The 13,463-nt window shown below is 41.7% G+C and overlaps 1 protein-coding gene across 2 annotated transcripts in view; it reads left to right on the forward strand.

The window, feature by feature from the left end:
• The window catches only part of kctd1 (potassium channel tetramerization domain containing 1), a 146,842-nt gene that overhangs the window by 21,546 nt on the left and 111,833 nt on the right, over positions 1-13,463 (forward strand). For both annotated transcript variants that reach the window (XM_059977398.1, XM_059977406.1), the window contains exon 2: positions 9,900-9,976. The gene's annotated coding sequence lies outside the window, so the exon portion shown is untranslated. The remainder of the gene's footprint in view (positions 1-9,899; positions 9,977-13,463) is intronic.

Here is a 13,463-nt window from a genome sequence, read left to right on the forward strand (position 1 = left end):
GGTTGGGTGAGACCAGAAGTAGAGGTCAGGTTTTGGGGTGAAAGGTGAATTATTTAAGGGCAATCTGAGGGGAAATTTTTTTTCACTCAAACGGTGAAACGGATGTGGAACAAGCTGCCAGCAGAAGAAGTAGAAGTGGGTTGAACATTTCAGAGAAGGTTGGATGAGAGGGCTATGGTCCTGGTGCAGCTAGATGGGACAAGGCAGAAAAGCAGCCTGGCACAGAGGGCTGGCTGAAGGGCTTGCTTCTGTGCTGTTGTATTCTATGATTCCAAGTCTTAGTTCTTCCAGTAACTTGGAACTCATAGCAATCCACTTAAGGATATAGATCAGGTGTTCATAGATTGATGACTTATAATGGGTCAGAGGACCAGCACTGGAGAACAAGAGGCACCAGGCTCAAGGATAGCTTCTATCTCTCTGTTACATGGCTGAACTGTTCCCTGTTACAAGATAGATTGGTGATCTCACCATCTATTTGTCATGGCCTTGCACCTTGTTGCCTGCTTGCACTGCACTTTCTCTGTAACTGTAACACATTAGTTTGATATAAAGTACATTCTGTTATTGCTGTCCCTTGTTCTACCTTACACTGTTGTAATGAAAAGATCCATTTAGGTGGCATGCAAAACAAAGTTTCGCACTGTACTTCAGCACATGTGACAATAGTAAACCAATTTACTGATTTTATTATTTGGGCTGACTTGCTTGATTATGAGTATGGCATGTTGATGGAACCAATGATGAAATCGCTTCCAGTTGAAGGGTCAACAAGCAGAACCTCTAGGTTTAAGGCAGAGGGAAACAGGCACTGGATACTGTAAGAGTCTTTTGAATTCTTAATAGGTGTGTTGTTCAAAGAAACTACATGAGTGGCATTGATACTTTGTAAATAGGATGTAATTGTTTGGTGACTAATGGACATATTGACTTGACAATCACAAAGAATGTAAAGAAAGACATGTCAGTCAGAATCAGGTTTATTATTATTAGCATGTGACGTGAAATTTGTTAACTTAGCAGCAGCAGTTCAATGCAATACATAATCTAGCAGAGAAAAATATATAATAAATAAAACCTTTCCTGAAGTCCACAATCAGCTCTTTCGTCTTACTGACGTTGAGTGCCAGGTTGTTGCTGCAGCACCACTCCACTAGTTGGCATAACTCACTCCTGTATGCCCTTTTGTCACCACCTGAGATTCTACCAACAATGGTTGTAACATCAGCAAGTTTATAGATGGTATTTGAGCTATGCCTAGCCACACAGTCATATGTACATAGAGAGTAGAGCAGTGCATTAAGCACACACCTCTGCGGTGTGCCAGTTTTGATGGTCAGTGAGGGGGATATCTTATCACCAATCCGCACAGATTGTGGTCTTCCATTTAGGAAGTCGAGGATCCAGTTGCAGAGAGAGGTACAGAGGCCCAGGTTCTGCAACTTCTTAATTGGGATTGTGGGAATGATGGAATTAAACTCTGAGCTATAGTCGATGAACAGCATCCTGAGATAGGTCTGTAATGTCCAGGTGGTCAAAGGCCATGTGGAGAGCCATTGAGATTGCATCTATCATTGACCTATTGTGGCAATAGGCAAATGGCAATGGGTCCTGGTCCTTGCTGAGGCAGGAGTTCAGTCTAGTCATGGCCAACCTCTCAAAGCATTTCATCACTGTTGATGTGAGAGCTACCAGGACAGCTCACATTATTCTTCTTGGGCACTGGTATAATTGTTGCCTTTTTGAAGCAAGTGGGAACTTCTGCCCATAGCAGTGAGAGGTTGGAAATATGCTTAAAAACACCCGCCAGTTGGTTGGCACAGGTTTTCAGAGCTTTTCCAGGTACTCCATCGGGACCTTCCGCCTTGCGAGGGTTCACCCTCTTTAAAGACAGCCCAACATCAGCCTCTGAGATGGAGATCACAGGGTCACCAGGTGCAGCAGGGATCTTCACAGCTGTAGTTGTGTTCTCACTTTCAAAGCATGCATAGAAGGCTTTGAGTTCATCTGGCAGTGAAGCATCGCTGTCATTCATGCTATTGGGTTTCACTTTGTAGGATGTATTGTTTTGCAGACCCTGCCAGAGTTGCCATGCATCCGATGTTGCCTCCAACCTCATATGAAATTGTCTCTTCGCCCTTGAAATAGCCCTCCCCAAATCATACCTGGTTTCCTGGCACAGGCCTGGGTCGCCAGACTTGAATGCCACAGATCTAGCCTTCAGCAGACAATGTACCTCCTGGTTCATCCACAGCTTTTGGTTTAATTGTATTGCTTATTCTACTTGTACATCTCTGAAAAATGTTTATTTTAGAAAAATTTTTAAACTGTCATGAAATAAGAGAAACTTTGTCTCATTCAGTCGATGGAAGCTGATTTAGCAGGAGTGCTTGAAAAAGAGTTGGATAAATGTTTCAAAAGAAAAGTTTTGCTGAAACATGGAAAAATTCAACAATTCAGAAACAGCTCTTTCCCCTTCACCATCAGATTTCTGAATGGTTTCTCATTATTCCTTTGTTGTTGCACTGTTTAATTTATAATATTTGTATAAATATATTATAAATTAGCAATTTATAATTATTTTGCATCTTTGCCCCGTGCTGCTGCTGCTGCAACACAAAATTCTTGTCATCTAAGCAGTGATAGTCCTGATAAAAGGTCTCAGCCCAAAATGTTGAATGTTCATTTTCCTCCATAGATGCTGTCCAACCCACTGAATCCTTCCAGCTGTGTGTAGCTCAGTGATAATAATTCTGATTCTGACCTAGGGACTAGGAATAACTGGATAATCATTTCAAAAGAGCCAGCACAGATAGGATGGGACAAACAATCTCCCTCCATGTTGATTTCAATTCTATGATTTAATTCAGGTTCCTGGACAGCTTTTCCTGACAATAAAACATAGCTGTAATTGTTCAGTGACATATTAATTCAGTCCATCAGTCTCTGACTGATTCTTCAGCATCACTTGCTCCAGTGATTTAATTTACTTTGAATCATAGCCAGGTTTCAAACCCATAGCTTGAGGCACCAGACTCTTGTGCTTAAAACTTCATTTAACTTAGTAAATTTGTGCATTTCCTAACTTATCTTGATTTTGTATACCTGACATCAAGGGGAATGCAAGCCTGGAAGCTTTTACCCCCGTAAAAAAAAATAACCACCGCTGACAGGGTCAAGTGAATGTGCCTAAACACCTATAGGTGTATTTTTTGGGGGGTAGTATGCAGGGTATTATGAAATGGAATTAATGTAGTAAGAAGCGTTGAATGGCAGAACAGGCTTCAGGAGCTAAATGGCCCTCTGTTTGAATTAGCATATTATTAGCCCAAATGAACTTAAATATCAGAATCAGGGTTATTATCACTGTCTCATATGATGTGAAATTTGCTGTTTTGTGGCAAAGAGATAAATTTACTAGAATTAACAAAAGAAAGAAAAAAAAAAGCAACAATGAGTTGGTGTTTATGAGTTCATAGGTGATACAGAAATCTGATGGTGGGGTGCGGAAGTGGTTCTGAATTATTGAGTTTGGGTCTTCAGGTTCCTGTACCTCTTCCCTGATGACAGTAATGAGAAGAGGGAATGTCCTGGGTGCTGAGGGTCCTTAGTGATGGATGTCACCTCCTTGAGGCACCACCTCTTGAAGATGTCCTTGCTGGTGGTGAGGGTTGTGTCCACGATGGAGCAGGCTGAGTCTGCAGCCTCTTATGATCCTGTGCATTAGGAGCTCCATACCAGGATGTAATGAAACCTGTCAGAATGCTCTCCACCATACATCTACAGAAAACTGCAAGAGTCATTTACATAAGCAATCCCACCAGTATGAGCTTTGAGTTTCAGTAGAGGTTTTTGGGGGCAAACTAAAATAAAGAGGGCTTAACTAGCTTTGAGTGCTATTGGAAGAAGTTAAATGAATGGACTTGTGTGTCCACAGCTCCACTTAGAAGGCTAAAAGTTTCTGAAGCACTTCACACCTGTTCAGATACATGTTGAAATGTGCCCTACTGTAAAGTAGGCAGACAATTCCTGTACAGCAAGTTTCCTTACACATAATGGAATAATACTGAGATAATCTGTTCTTAGTGATGTTGGTTGAGGGATAAACATTGGACATACAACAGTACAGAGAAATCCACTGCCCACATCAAGGCTCTTCGAAGGACAAGAATAGGAATCTCATGGGAACACCATCACCTACAGGTCACACACAATCCTAACTTGGAAGTACACAGTGCTCATTTTATAGATAATAGACAGTAGGTGCAGGAGTAGGCCATTCAGCCCTTCTAGCCAGCACCGCCATTCACTGTGATCATGGCTGATCATACACAATCAGTACCCTATTCCTGCCCTCTCCCCATATCCTTTGACCCCACTATCTATAAGAGCTCTATCTATCTCTTGAATGCATCCAGAGATTTGGCCTCCTTCTGGGGCAGAGCATTCCACATATCCACCACTCTCTAGCTGAAAAAGTTTTTCCGCATCTCTGTTCTAAATGGCCTACCCCTTATTCTTAAACTGTGGCCTCTAGTTCTGGACTCACCCATCAGCGGGAACATGCTTCCTGCCTCCAGCGTGTCCAATCCCTTAATAATCTTATATGTTTCAATCAGATCCCCTCTCATACTTCTAAATTCCAGTGTATACAAGCCCAGTCGCTCCAATCTTTCAACATATGACAGTCCCGCCATTCCGGGAATTAACCTTGTGAACCTACGTTGCACTCCCTCAATAGCAAGAATGTCCTTCCTCATATTTAGAGACCAAAACTGCACACAATACTCCAGGTGGGGTCTCACCAGGGCCCTGTACAGCTGCAGAAAGACCTCTTTACTCCTATACTCAATTCCTCTTGTTATAAAGGCCAGCATGCTATTAGCTTTCTTCACTGCCTGCTGTACCTGCATGCTTGCTTTCATTGACTGATGTACAAGAACACCTAGATCTCGTTGTACTTCCCCTTTTCCTAACTTGACTCCATTTAGATAGTAATCTGCCTTCCTGTTCTTGCCACCAACATGGATAACCTCACATTTATGCACATTAAACTGCATCTGCCATACATTTGCCCACTCACCCAACCTGTCCAAGTCACCCTGCATTCTCATAACATCCTCCTGACATTTCACACTGCCACCCAGCTTTGTGTCATCGGCAAATTTGCTGATGTTACTTTTAATCCCTTCATCTAAATCATTAATGTATATTGTAAACAGCTGCGGTCCCAGCACCGAACCTTGCGGTACACCAATGGTTACCCGTTAATCGCTATCTTTGTTTCCTATCAGCCAGCCAATTTTCAATCCATGTCAGTACTCTGCCCCCAATACCATGTGCCCTAATTTTGCCCACTAATCTCCTATGTGGGATTTTATCAAAAGCTTTCTGGAAGTCCAGGTACACTACATCCACTGGCTCTCCCTTGTCCATTTTCATAGTTACATCCTCAAGAAAAACTCCAGAAGATTAGTCAAGCATGATTTTCCCTTCATAAATCCACACTGACTCGGACTGATCCTTCTACTGCTATCCAAATGTGTCGTAATTTCCTCTTTTATAATTGACTCCAGCATCTTTCCCACCACTGACGTCAGGCTAACCGGTCTATAATTCCCTGTTTTCTCTCTCCCTCCTTTCTTGAAAGGTGGGACAACATTAGCCACCCTCCAATCAGCAGGAACTGTTCCTGAATCTATAGAACATTGGAAAATGATTACCAATGCGTCCATGATTTCTAGAGCCACCTCTTTAAGTACCCTGGGATGCAGACCATCAGGTCCCGGGGACTTATCAGCCTTCGGACTCAACAATCTATCCAACACCGTTTCTTGCCTAATATAAATTTCCTTCAGTTCATCCTTTACCCTAGTTCCTTTGGCCACTATTACATCTGGGAAATTGTGTCTTCCCTAGTGAAAGCAGATCCAAAGTACCTGTTCAACTCATCTGCCATTTCCTTGTTCCCCATAATAAATTCACCTGCTTTTTTTCTGCTGATTTAGAACACAACATAGAAAAGTACAGTACAAAAACAGACCTTTTGGCCCAAAATATTGTGCCAAGGTAATTAATCTGGTAATTAGACACCTAACTAAACTAATCCCATCTGCACTACATAACATCCCTAACCCCCAATCTCTGCATATTTATGTACCTATCTACATTTGTAAAAGCTTCTTAAAGCATACCTGGCAGCACATTCCAGGCACCCACTACTCAATATGTATGCAGGAAAACCTTGACTTGCACATGGGCTTTAAACTGCCCCTCTTACCTTACAGCATGCCCTTCAAATATGAGACTTTTTGACCCTGGGCAAAAGATACTGGCTCACAAACAAGAGAAAATCTGCAGATGCTGGAAATCAAAGCACTACACCAGGCATGGGCAAACTACGGCCCGAGCTTTTTAATCCGGCCCGCAGAACTTGATGAAAGTTTGCCCACCCCTGCACTACACACTAATGCTGGAAAGACTCAGCAGGGCAGGCAGCATCTATAGAAAAAGGTAACCAATCAATGTTTTGGGACCTGATGAAGGGTCTCAGCCTGAAACATTGACTGTTTACTCATTTCCAGAGATGCTGCCTGGCCTGCTGAGTTCCTCCAGCATTTATGTGTGTTGCAAAAAATACTGGCTGTCTACATTATATGTGCCTGACATAGTCTTATAGTCCTCAATCAGATCTCTTCTCTTGAATTTCTGGTATAGTGCTAGTGTCTCCCACAGTGAAGAATGATGCAAAATATTTACAGCATTCAGTTCATTGACAATTACTTTGTCTCCCCCGTTACCACATCTCCAGTGTCATTTTCCAAAGGTCCACCGCACATTCTTGCCTCTCTTTTATTCTTTATATATCTGAAAAAATTGATATCCTTGTTTACATTATTGGCTAGATTACCTCTCATCTCTTCTCTCCATATTGCTTTTTTAGTTGCCTTCTGGTGTTTTTTCAAAGTTTTTCAATCCTCTAGCTTCCCACTAATTCTTGCTATATTGCATTCCTTCTACTTTGCTATTTTGCTGCCTTTGACTTCCTTTGTCAGCCGTGGTTACTTCATGCTCCCTTTAGAGTGCTTCATCGTCTTTGGGATGAAATGATCCTGCATCTTCAAAACTGCTCTCAGAAACTCCAGCCATTACTGACTGCTCAACCATCATCCCTGCTAATGTCCCCTTCCAGCAACTTCGGCCAGCTCCTCTCTCATTACAGAACTGTAAAACCAATACAGCCAATTTTATCTTCTCCCTCTTAAACTGCAGAGTGAATTCTATCATATTATGATCACTGCCTCCTAAGGGATCCTCTACCTTAAGCATCCTATTGAAATCCGGTTCATTACACAACACCCAATCCAGAATTATCTTTTCCCCAGTGGGCTTGACCACAAGCAGCTGTAAAAAGCCGTCTCGTAGGCATTCTACAAATTCCTTCTCTTGGGTTCGGGGACCAGATGCCATGAAGATGGTGATACAGAGCCCCTGGTTTATCCACAGCTGGAGCACCTCTAAGCTTTTGGCCCTATACGTTAGGGAGGATACAAATATTTGTCTGGAAAGGAGAGCAGTATCTCTTTGCCAGAAGGCAGCCTGGATTCCTGAGCTCACCCAGCCCAGGATTATATTCATGCAGGCTGAGAAGCTAAAGAATAGTTTGTTTAAAGGTTTCATAGCTTAAGGACAAGAGATGAGTTGGGCAGAGAGAAATTATCACAGACAAAATACTGGAGGAACTCAGCAGGCCAGGTAGCATCTGTGGAAAACAATACAGTCAACATTTTGGGCTAAGACCAGGCCTGCTGAGTTCCTCCAGCAATTTGTGTGTGTTGCTTGGATTTCCAGCATCTGCAGATTTTCTCTTGTTTGTGGAGAAACTATCGCTACTCAACAGGGGACAGACCTGAATAACTGGAGCCCAAGTTTCAGGAATGAAGTTTAGAAATAGTGTTACATGCAGAGAATGGGAGGACCTTTCTTTCTTGGGACATATGGAAACATGTTCTTCTGCCCAACCTTTCTATGGTGACCAATGCACACAGTACATCTAAGCTTGTTTGGCCCATGGCCCTCTAAACCTTTCATATGCCTGTACCTGTCCAAGCGGCTTTTAAATGCCTCAACCTCTCCCTCTGGCAGTTCATTACATTTACTGACCACTCTCTGGGGAAAATGTTGTTCTTTGTTTTCCTATTAAATCTTTCTCCTTTCACCTTAAACTCTCTAGCCAATCCTGATGAAGGGTCTCAACTCGAAATATCGATTGCTGCCTAATCTGTAGAGTTCCTTCAGCTTCTTTCTATGTTGCGACAGAGTTCCAGTATTCGTAGTCTCTTGTGTCTTGTCCTTTAGTCCTTGATTTCCCAACCCTAGGTAAAAGGTTTAGTTCATTCATTCTGTCTGTGCCCCTTGTGACTTTATACAACTTGATACAGAAAGATTATATACACCTTTATTTGAAGTCCCTTCTGCAATCCAAGCTCGGGGAGGGTGGTAAGTTTTATCCCCAACATAAATTAATCTTTGATCATAAGATGAAGTTCACAGATCTGTCTATTTCTCAATGGATCATGGACTGGACTTGAAAGGCTGAATAGCCTGCTGCTATATTCCTATAAAACACTGGTTAGATTACACTTGGGAGTATTGTGCACAGTTCTGGTTGCTACATTATTCATGAGAATGCAGGGGAGATTCACCAGGATGTTGCCTGAATTGGGGGACTTGAGTTACAAGAAGTCGGATAGACTGGACTTGTTTTCCCTGGAGTATCGGAGACTGAGGGGATGACCTGATTGAGATATATAATATTATGAGAGGTAAACATAAAGTAGGCACAGTAGTCCTAATCTTTCTCCCGTGGTAGGAGGATCAAAAATAAAAGTGCGTAGTTTCAAGGTGAGAGGTAGATGATTTAAAGGGAATGTGAGAAGTAGTTTTTTTTTAGTGGTTGATATCTGGAACCCACAGCCAGAGGAGGTGGTGGAATCACTATGTCTCTTAAGCTTCTTATGTTCCCGTGCAGTCCAATTTCTGTGCCAGACAATGTCAGGGTACTTTCAAAAGTACATCTGTAGAAATTTGTTAGAGTGGAAGCTCATTAGAGCCAAATCTAATTAAGCATCCAAGAAAGTAAAGATGCTGACATGCCTTCCTTGTGATTGCATCTGTATGTGGAGAGAAAAGAATTGAGATTCATTTAAAACATTTGAATAAAATACTTTCAAACCTAATATTTATGTAAAGAACAAAGGAAAATTCTGATACTGTTTGTTTAAATGTCAATGCAAAACAAATTCCCACAGATGCTGGAAAACCAAAATAAGATCAGAAAATGCTGGAATTATTCAACTGGTTAGGCAGCATCTGCAGTGAGAGTTCTGATAGATCACCCACCAGTCTCCTCACTATGAACTCTGTCTACACTTCTCACTGCCTTGGTCAAGCAGCCAGCATAATCAAAAACCTCACCCATCCCAGACATTTTCTCTTCTCTCAACTCCTGCCCCACCCGTCATCGGCAGAAGATACAAAAGCTTGAAAACATGTACCTGCAGGCTCAAGGTCAGCTTCTGTCCCATTGTTATAAAACTATTGAATGGTCCTTTTGTATGATAAAATGGATTCTACCAAGCAATTTACCTCTTTATGATCTTGCACCTTATTGTCTGTCTGCACTGCACTTTCTCTGTAATTGTAACACTTTATTCTGCACTCTTTTGTTGCTTTTGCTTGTGCTACCCCAAAGCACCAATGTCATGAAATGATCTGCATGGATGGAATGCAGAACGGTCTTTTAGCATACATCGGTACACGTGACAATAATAAACCAATTTATCAATTTACCGATTTAATTTATCTGAAATATTAATTCTATGCTTCTCTCTCCACAGATGCTGCCTGACCTGCTGAGTATCTTCAGCATTCTCCAATTAACCTTCATAAGGAAATCAGTCTCGTGATTAAACAGGTACACACACCCAATCTCCTTCTACTGAAATCAATCAGGTGAATTGTTCAGACTTTTTACCTTGAATGGACAGTACAGCTTCCTCCTGAAGCATCACTCAGAATCAGGTTTATTATCTCTGGCATATATGGCGTGAAATTTGTTGTTTTGCATCAATGGTGCAGTGCAAAGACATTAAATTACTATAAAACGCAAAAGTAGATCAATAGTGCAAAGATTAATGAATGATGATGTAGTGTTCAGGAGTTCCTGGACTGTTTAGAAATATGTTAGTGGAGGGGAAGATGTTGAGTGTGTGTCTTCAGGCTCCTGTACCTCCTCCCCGATGGTAGTAATGAGAATTGAGGATGTCTGGATTGTGAAGTTCCTTAATAATGGATGCCATTTTCTTGATGCTCTGTTGAAGATACTCTCGATGGATAGGCTTGTGCCTGGGATAGATCTGACTGAGTCAACACCCCCCCACCCCACAGCCGCTTGCAATCCTGCGCATTTGAGCCTCCATACCTGATGGTGATGCAACCAGCCAGAATATTCTCCACTGTACATCTACAGAGATTACAAGGGTCTTTCAGACTGAAACACCAAAACTCTGAGTGAAGTACAGCTGCTGGCAATTCCACCTACGTGTTGTTGTACACACATGGGTTAATTAACAACTTAAGAAATTAATTGCACCTTGAAGGACATTGAATGGCTACTCCTGGGTTATTCTTATGTGTCAATTGCCAGAATTTGCTAGCACTGATTTTTCATTGAAACATTGAATTGAAGGAGGCTTTTTAGCCAATTGTACCCATGCTGGCATCATCTCCTCCCTGTAATATTTGCCCTTGCAAATATTTATCTAGTTCTCTTTGTCGACTTCTGAAAATGTCTGCTTCCAGTGCCCTTTCAGGAAGTGCATCCACCCTCACACACATTTGACACCTTGTATCTGTTCCATCTTTAGATGAGATCATGTCTTATATTTGACCTCAGTGTACTTACCCTATATCCCCAAATTCCATTCAATACAATACACTTCAATACTAAAACTCCACTGCTTCCTTGGGGAAAAAAAATCCAAAGATTCCTGTGGCAGAAGAAAATTTATCCCATCTCTGCCCTGAATGGTTCACCTTTCATTCTGAGACTCTGAGCCCTGTTTTAAACACTCCATTCAGAGATACTGAATGTGTGAGAGTCTACGATCTGAGGACACAATTTCAGAATAAAGGGACGTCCCTTTAGAACCGAAATGAGGAGGAATTTCTTCAGCCAGAGGATGGTGAATCTATGGAATTTGGTACCACAGAGGGCTGTGAAGGCCATGTCATTGGGTATTTTTAAAGCAGAGGTTGATAGGTCCTTGATTGGTAGGGAAATAAAGGTTATGGGGAGAAGGTGGGGGAATGGGGCTGAAAATAAATCAGCCATGATCAAATGGCAGAGCAGACTCAAAGGGCCAAATGGCCTACTTCTGCTCCCATATTTTATGGTCTTGTCTAAACATCATCACTGTTTCTACACTTTTAAATCCTATATGAGTTTTGTACATTTCTGTGAGATCAGTTTCTTTATTCAGGCAGGGGTTCCCAACCTGGTATCCATGGCCCCCTTGGTTAATGGCATTAAAAAGGCTATGTTAATTGGCAGCAGTAAAAAGAATCGCCCCCTCCTGTGTGTGTGAGAGTGGCAGAAACTGGATGGAAGTTGCCAATAATGTGAAGAGAATAAAGATGGGGTTAGTGTGAAAGGATGGTAATTAGTAATTAGTGCGTTGTTGTCACATGTGCCATTATACAGGGAAAAGTTTGTTTATGTGCCATCATATAAATCTCTCCATATAACAAGGTAGTACAAAAGGGAAAATAACAGAATGAAGAAAAAAGTGTTACCCTTACAGATAAAATACAGTGCAGGCAGACAGAGCCATGACAAAGATTGTGTGACCAAGTATTCATCTTTATCACACGAGTTCCATTCCAGAATCTTAAAACAGCAGGATAAAAGTTGTCCTTTAGCCTGGTGATACGTTCTAAAGCCTTTGTATCTTCTCCATGATGGAAGCGGGGAGAAGAGCAAATGACTGTGAAGGGAGGGCACTTTGATTATGTTGGCTGCTTTGCTGAGGCGATGTAAAGTGTAGACAGAGTCAGTGGATGTTAATGTTTGGTGGGATCTAGGGCCTCTTTCTGTGTAGCATTATCTCTAAGACCCCATCTCCTTCCTTAGGTATGCAGACCAAGGCTGTAAATAAATTGTTAATGTCTCATGAGTGGCTTTTATAATTTTGTTTAGATTTCCTTCTTCTTACTATCAAATCCTTTTGTAATAAGGACCAACGTAATGTTTGCTCATTATCCCTAAATGTTAAACTTCACTGATTCTGTACTGGGATATTAAAGATTCTCAGAACACAGAAACCATTTGATCCTTCACCATTTAAAAAAAATCTGTTTGCATCTCTCGATCAAAGTGAAACCCTTCGTACTTTCCTTGTTATATTCCAGCTGTCAAATCTTTGGCTTTTGTTCAGCCTGTCCGTATCCTTCTGAAGCACCACTGTGTCAGCCTCAGTTCACACTGTTTTGTATCATCACCAACCTTGGATTGGTGTCCATATCATTGACATGGTGAACTGCAGGTGCCTCTGCACTGATCCCCATGGAACCCCATCTTGTCACAGCCTCCCCACCTAAAATAACTCATTTAGTCCCGCTCTGCTTATTAATTGTATATGAGCCCAATCCCATGTGCTCTAATTTTGTTTAACAACCTCTTGTGTGGATCTCCATTAAAGGATTCTGAATGTCAAATGCACTTAATCATTGCCCCCTCTTTTTCTTGTTTACCTCACATTATCTCAAAAGCAAGTTAATTGATTTATCTAAACAACACACACAAAATGCTGGTGGAACACAGCAGGCCAGGCAGCATCTATGAAGAAGCACTGTCGACGTTTCGGGCCGAGACCCTTCATCAGGACAAAGGGTCTCGGCCCAAAACGTCTACAGCGCTTCTTCCTATAGATGCTGCCTGGCCTGCTGTGTTCCACCAGCATTTTGTGTGTGTTGTTTGGATTTCCAGCATCTGCAGATTTCCTTGTGTTTGATTTATCTAAACACACTTTCCTAGATCCACGCTGTCTATACCCATTCTGTGGAATAGATAGTGCGAGCCGCTGCCCCACAAACTATGTTCCCCCTAAGCTGTGCGCGTGCACACGGTTTTTAACCAGCACACTGAGGAAATTAATGTGCGTGCAATAGGTCAGTTACCTAAAATAATGCAGTAATTAATAATTATACTTATTGAAAATAATCATTTAGCTAAATGTTACTGTTAACTAGTTAGTCGGTTTTTCAAATACCACAAGGCATGTCACTAATTTACGTCACCTCAGCATTCCTGTTCCACCTTGTGCATCTATCACTGGCGGACAGTGTTCATATCGTAAAGTTTACAAAGATCTGTTTCAAATCCTGTAGATAGCTTACTAAGT

This window comes from Hypanus sabinus, chromosome 1 (genome assembly GCF_030144855.1).
Source record: "Hypanus sabinus isolate sHypSab1 chromosome 1, sHypSab1.hap1, whole genome shotgun sequence".
Taxonomy (NCBI): domain Eukaryota; kingdom Metazoa; phylum Chordata; class Chondrichthyes; order Myliobatiformes; family Dasyatidae; genus Hypanus; species Hypanus sabinus.